This window comes from Oncorhynchus nerka, linkage group LG11, assembly GCF_034236695.1.
Source record: "Oncorhynchus nerka isolate Pitt River linkage group LG11, Oner_Uvic_2.0, whole genome shotgun sequence".
In the NCBI taxonomy this organism is placed as follows: domain Eukaryota; kingdom Metazoa; phylum Chordata; class Actinopteri; order Salmoniformes; family Salmonidae; genus Oncorhynchus; species Oncorhynchus nerka.
This window is the reverse complement of record NC_088406.1, coordinates 10,838,921-10,846,089: the sequence shown is the minus strand read 5'-3', so window position 1 is coordinate 10,846,089 and position 7,169 is coordinate 10,838,921. Positions and strand designations below refer to the sequence as shown.

The window sequence follows — 7,169 nt, the reverse complement described above, 5'->3', positions numbered from 1 at the left end:
ACCTTCACATGAAGGAAAAGTCAAAGTCCAAAGCTAATCCATGTGATGTGATGTGTGTGTGTGTGTGTGTGTGTGTGTGTGTGTGTGTGTGTGTGTGTGTGTGTGTGTGTGTGTGTGTGTGTGTGTGCGTGTGCGTGTGCACACAGGTTTGTGCATTTGGACACCTTCCGCTCTTTCCTCTTATCACAGTTTCCCATCTTTGATTAGTTTGACTAAATCAGACCCATGTCTATCACTGTTACATAATCCTGGTCGTGGCTGCAGGCTGTACTACTGAGCATTTCATAGCACATCACCACTATGACACCCCTATGACATCACTATGACATCACTATGAGATCACTATGCCATCACTATGACATCACTATGGCATCACTATGAGATCACTATGGCATTACTATGACATCACTATGACATCACTATGCCATCACTATGAGATCACTATGGCATCACTATGAGATCACTATGGCATTACTATGACATCACTATGACATTACTATGCCATCACTATGAGATCACTATGGCATCACTATGAGATCACTATGGCATTACTATGACATCACTATGCCATCACTATGAGATCACTATGGCATCACTATGACATCACTATGCCATCACTATGAGATCACTATGGCATTACTATGACATCACTATGCCATCACTATGAGATCACTATGGCATCACTATGACATCACTATGAGATCACTATGGCATTACTATGACATCACTATGACATCACTATGCCATCACTATGAGATCACTATGGCATCACTATGACATCACTATGAGATCACTAGGGCATTACTATGACATCACTATGCCATCACTATGAGATCCCTATGGCATCACTATGAGATCACTATGGCATCACTATGACATCACTATGCCATCACTATGAGATCACTATGGCATTACTATGAAATCACTATGACAGGAATCAACTCAGTTCAGTGGAAGTGTTGTGACTAGTCTCCCATGCAGCTTGTAAACACTAAAATTCACCCCACTCCAAGAATCACAGGTAGAACCAGATGCTTTCATTTTTAAACCTTGGACACACTACAATTCTCTATGACATCAGAGTGATCCAATTAAGAGTCTACATCTGTACCGTGGGACAGAAACTCATAATACACTGAATTGCGGACATTGAGATGACAGAGAAAATGTTGATCCGTTCGGAAGTTTATTATAAAGTAGATAATCAACAGAGCTGTGGACATTGACAATGTAAAACATGTTGTTTCTGTGCACAACACTACATATTCCACGTTCACAAGTTTACAACATGGTTCTAAAGGGCGTCCAGTCAAATGAAGTTCAATGACAGCCAGAGTTCCAAGTCCCATAATCCAAACCAAGCAGTGGGTCATGTCCAGGGGTCATGTCCAGGTCTGCAGTGAGTTATATTGAGGCCTGAAACACCTGTCAACCCCCATCTGTTTTTAAATAATATTTACAGATGGCCAGAGGCACACTCCAACAATCAAATCAAATCAAATCAAATTTATTTATATAGCCCTTCGTACATCAGCTGATATCTCAAAGTGCTGTACAGAAACCCAGCCTAAAACCCCAAACAGCAAACAATGCAGGTGTAAAAGCACGGTGGCTAGGAAAAACTCCCTAGAAAGGCCAAAACCTAGGAAGAAACCTAGAGAGGAACCAGGCTATGTGGGGTGGCCAGTCCTCTTCTGGCTGTGCCGGGTAGAGATTATAACAGAACATGACCAAGATGTTCATAAATGACCAGCATGGTCGAATAATAATAAGGCAGAACAGTTGAAACTGGAGCAGCAGCACAGTCAGGTGGATTGGGGACAGCAAGGAGTCATCATGTCAGGTAGTCCTGGGGCACGGTCCTAGGGCTCAGGTCCTCCGAGAGAGAGAGAAAGAAAGAGAGAATTAGAGAGAGCATATGTGGGGTGGCCAGTCCTCTTCTGGCTGTGCCGGGTGGAGATTATAACAGAACGTGGCCAAGATGTTCAAATGTTCATAAATGACCAGCATGGTTGAATAATAGTAAGGCAGAACAGTTGAAACTGGAGCAGCAGCATGGCCAGGTGGACTGGGGACAGCAAGGAGTCATCATGTCAGGTAGTCCTGGGGCATGGTCCTAGGGCTCAGGTCCTCCGAGAGAGAGAAAGAAAGAGAGAAGGAGAGAATTAGAGAACGCACACTTAGATTCACACAGGACACCGAATAGGACAGGAGAAGTACTCCAGATATAACAAACTGACCCTAGCCCCCGACACATAAACTAATGCAGCATAAATACTGGAGGCTGAGACAGGAGGGGTCAGGAGACACTGTGGCCCCATCCGAGGACACCCCGGACAGGGCCAAACAGGAAGGATATAACCCCACCCACTTTGCCAAAGCACAGCCCCCACACCACTAGAGGGATATCTTCAACCACCAACTTACCATCCTGAGACAAGGCCGAGTATAGCCCACAAAGATCTCCGCCACGGCACAACCCAAGGGGGGCGCCAACCCAGACAGGCCGACCACAACAGTGAATCAACCCACCCAGGTGACGCACCCCCCAGGGACGGCATGAGAGAGCCCCAGTAAGCCAGTGACTCAGCCCCGTAACAGGGTAGAGGCAGAGAATCCCAGTGGAAAGAGGGGAATCGGCCAGGCAGAGACAGCAAGGGCGGTTCGTTACTCCAGAGCCTTTCCGTTCACCTTCCCACTCCTGGGCCAGACTACACTCAATCATATGACCCACTGAAGAGATGAGTCTTCAGTAAAGACTTAAAGGTTGAGACCGAGTTTGCGTCTCTGACATGGGTAGGCAGACCGTTCCATAAAAATGGAGCTCTATAGGAGAAAGCCCTGCCTCCAGCTGTTTGCTTAGAAATTCTAGGGACAATTAGGAGGCCTGCGTCTTGTGACCGTAGCGTACGTGTAGGTATGTACGGCAGGACCAAATCAGAGAGATAGGTAGGAGCAAGCCCATGTAATGCTTTGTAGGTTAGCAGTAAAACCTTGAAATCAGCCCTTGCTTTGACAGGAAGCCAGTGTAGAGAGGCTAGCACTGGAGTAATATGATCAAATTTTTGGGTTCTAGTCAGGATTCTAGCAGCCGTATTCAGCACTAACTGAAGTTTATTTAGTGCTTTATCCGGGTAGCCGGAAAATAGAGCATTGCAGTAGTCTAACCTAGAAGTGACAAAAGCATGGATTAATTTTTCTCCATCATTTTTGGACAGAAAGTTTCTGATTTTTGCAATGTTACGTAGATGGAAAAAGCTGTCCTCGAAATGGTCTTGATATGTTCTTCAAAAGAGAGATCAGGGTCCAGAGTAACGCCGAGGTCCTTCACAGTTTTATTTGAGACGACTGTACAACCATTAAGATTAATTGTCAGATTCAACAGAAGATCTCTTTGTTTCTTGGGACCTAGAACAAGCATCTCTGTTTTGTCCGAGTTTAATAGTAGAAAGTTTGCAGCCATCCACTTCCTTATGTCTGAAACACATGCTTCTAGCGAGGGCAATTTTGGGGCTTCACCATGTTTCATTGAAATGTACAGCTGTGTGTCATCCGCATAGCAGTGAAAGTTTACATTATGTTTTCGAATAACATCCCCAAGAGGTAAAATATATAGTGAAAACAATAGTGGTCCTAAAACAGAACCTTGAGGAACACCGAAATTTACAGTTGATTTGTCAGAGGACAAACCATTCACAGAGACAAACTGATATCTTTCCGACAGATAAGATCTAAACCAGGCCAGAACATGTCCGTGTAGACCAATTTGGGTTTCCAATCTCTCCAAAAGAATGTGGTGATCGATGGTATCAAAAGCAGCACTAAGGTCTAGGAGCACGAGGACAGATGCAGAGCCTCGGTCCGTTGCCATTAAAATGTCATTTACCACCTTCACAAGTGCCGTCTCAGTGCTATGATGGGGTCTAAAACCAGACTGAAGCATTTCGTATACATTGTTTGTCTTCAGGAAGGCAGTGAGTTGCTGCGCAACAGCCTTCTCTAAAATTTTTGAGAGGAATGGAAGATTCGATATAGGCCGATAGTTTTTATATTTTCTGGGTCAAGGTTTGGCTTTTTCAAGAGAGGCTTTATTACTGCCACTTTTAGTGAGTTTGGTACACATCCAGTGGATAGAGAGCCGTTTATTATGTTCAACATAGGAGGGCCAAGCACAGGAAGCAGCTCTTTCAGTAGTTTAGTTGGAATAGGGTCCAGTATGCAGCTTGAAGGTTTAGAGGCCATGATTATTTTCATCATTGTGTCAAGAGATATAGTACTAAAAGACTTGAGCGTCTCTCTTGATCCTAGGTCCTGGCAGAGTTGTGCAGACTCAGGACAACTGAGGTTTGGAGGAATACGCAGGTTTAAAGAGGAGTCCGTAATTTGCTTTCTAATAATCATAATCTTTTCCTCAAAGAAGTTCATGAATTTATCACTGCTAAAGTGAAAGTCATCCTCTCTTGGGGAATGCTGCTTTTTAGTTAGCTTTGCGACAGTATCAAAAAGGAATTTCGGATTGTTCTTATTTTCCTCAATTAAGTTAGAAAAATAGGATGATCGAGCAGCAGTAAGGGCTCTTCGGTACTGCACGGTACCGTCCTTCCAAGCTAGTCGGAAGACTTCCAGTTTGGTGTGGCGCCATTTCCGTTCCAATTTTCTGGAAGCTTGCTTCAGAGCTCGGGTATTTTCTGTGTACCAGGGAGCTAGTTTCTTATGAGAATTTTTTTAGTTTTTAGGGGTGCAACTGCATCTAGGTATTGCGCAAGGTTAAATTGAGATACTCAGTTAGGTGGTTAACGGATTTTTGTCCTCTGGCGTCCTTGGGTAGGCAGAGGAGTCTGGAAGGGCATCAAGGAATCTTTGTGTTGTCTGTGAATTTATAGCACGACTTTTGATGTTCCTTGGTTGGGGTCTGAGCAGATTATTTGTTGCAATTGCAAACGTAATAAAATGGTGGTCCGATAGTCCAGGATTATGAGGAAAAACATTAAGATCCACAACATTTATTCCATGGGACAAAACTAGGTCCAGCGTATGACTGTGACAGTGAGTGGGTCCAGAGACATGTTGGACAAAACCCACTGAGTCGATGATGGCTCCGAAAGCCTTTTGGAGTGGGTCTGTGGACTTTTCCATGTGAATATTAAAGTCACCAAAGATTAGAATATTATCTGCAATGACTACAAGATCCGATAGGAATTCAGGGAACTCAGTGAGAAACGCTGTATATGGCCCAGGAGGCCTGTAAACAGTAGCTATAAAAAGTGATTGAGTAGGCTGCATAGATTTCATGACTAGAAGCTCAAAAGACGAAAAACGTCATTTTTTTTTTGTAAATTGAAATTTGCTATCGTAAATGTTAGCAACACCTCCGCCTTTGCGGGATGCACGGGGATATGGTCACTAGTGTAGCCAGGAGGTGAGGCCTCATTTAACACAGTAAATTCATCAGGCTTAAGCCATGTTTCAGTCAGGCCAATCACATCAAGATTATGATCAGTGATTAGTTCATTGACTATAATTGCCTTTGAAGTAAGGGATCTAACATTAAGTAGCCCTATTTTGAGAAGTGAGGTATCATGATCTCTTTCAGTAATGACAGGAATGGAGGTGGTCTTTATCCTAGTGAGATTGCTAAGGCGAACACCGCCATGTTTAGTTTTGCCCAACCTAGGTCGAGGCACAGACACGGTCTCAATGGTGATAGCTGAGCTGACTACACTGACTGTGCTAGTGGCAGACTCCACTATGCTGGCAGGCTGGCTAATAGCCTGCTGCCTGGCCTGCACCCTATTTCATTGTGGAGCTAGAGGAGTTAGAGCCCTGTCTATGTTGGTAGATAAGATGAGAGCACCCCTCCAGCTAGGATGGAGTCCGTCACTCCTCAGCAGGTCAGGCTTGGTCCTGTTTGTGGGTGAGTCCCAGAAAGAGGGCCAATTATCTACAAATTCTATCTTTTGTGTTTCGTCCACCAGATAAGAAAAAGTAGGGATGACCAGGGATGTTATTTTGATACGTGTGTGAATTAGACAATTGTATTGTCCTGCTAATCATTCAAAATGTAATAAGTACATGTTGTTGTCGTGGAAAATGTATAGAGTAAAAAGTACATCATTTTCTTTAGGAATGTAGAGAATTAAAAGTAAAAGTTGTCAAAAATATAAATAGTAAAGTAAAGTACAGATACCACAAAAAACAACTTACAGTTTAAAAACAATTTCTCTTACATACTAAAAGGGGTACTTGAGGAACTCTCAGTGAAACCATTAACTCATGTTCCTAATCTTCAGACCAAGTCTGCAAATCTGCAAACACATCATCTGCTTTACACTCAGTTTGCAAATGTAAAACACTAAACACAGTTTTGTACATTAGACAGATGATTCAAAACTAACAGTTTCGTATGGAAAACACCTCCATTCAAAATGCCACACTCATTAACCGATTACCTACCCCCAGTGATTACCTACCCCCAGTGATTACCTACCCCCAGTGATTACCTACCCCAAGTGATTACCTAACCCCAGTGATTACCTACCCCCAGTGATTACCTGCCCCCCAGTGATTACCTACCCCCAGTGATTACCTACCCCCAGTGATTACCTACCCCCAGTGATTACCTACACCCAGTGATTTCCTACACCCAGTGATTTCCTACACCCAGTGATTACCTACACCCAGTGATTACCTACACCCAGTGATTACCTACACCCAGTGATTTCCTACACCCAGTGTTTACTTACACCCAGTGATTACCTACACCCAGTAATTACCTACACCCAGTGATTACCTACACCCAGTGATTTCCTACACCCAGTGATTACCTACACCCAGTGATTTCCTACACCCAGTGATTACCTACACCCAGTGATTACCTACACCCAGGGCTCACGTGTGAAAACACATAGCTCATTTCTTCACTTAGAAATCAGAGCTTGATCACTTTAAATTGGCTTTAGGTTGGCTTTCTTGGTTTGGACAACAACGGAGGCCAATTTTGGAGACTTAGAGGAAGGGGAGTGAGAGTAAGAAGGGGACGAGGACAAGGAAGAGGACAAGGAGGAGAACAAGGAGAAGGACAAGGAAGAGGACAAGGAGGAGGACAATGAAGAGGACAAGGAGGAGGACAAGGAGGAGGACAAGGAGGAGGACAAGGAGGAGGACAAGGA

The 7,169-nt window shown here is 43.9% G+C and overlaps 1 long non-coding RNA gene across 1 annotated transcript in view; it reads right to left on the bottom strand.

The window, feature by feature from the left end:
- Positions 1–1,167: 1,167 nt before the first annotated feature.
- Positions 1,168–7,169, bottom strand: part of LOC135573943 (uncharacterized) — a 24,458-nt gene continuing 18,456 nt past the window's right edge. The window contains exon 2 of the long non-coding RNA XR_010465020.1: positions 1,168–2,130. This is a non-coding gene — a long non-coding RNA (uncharacterized LOC135573943). The remainder of the gene's footprint in view (positions 2,131–7,169) is intronic.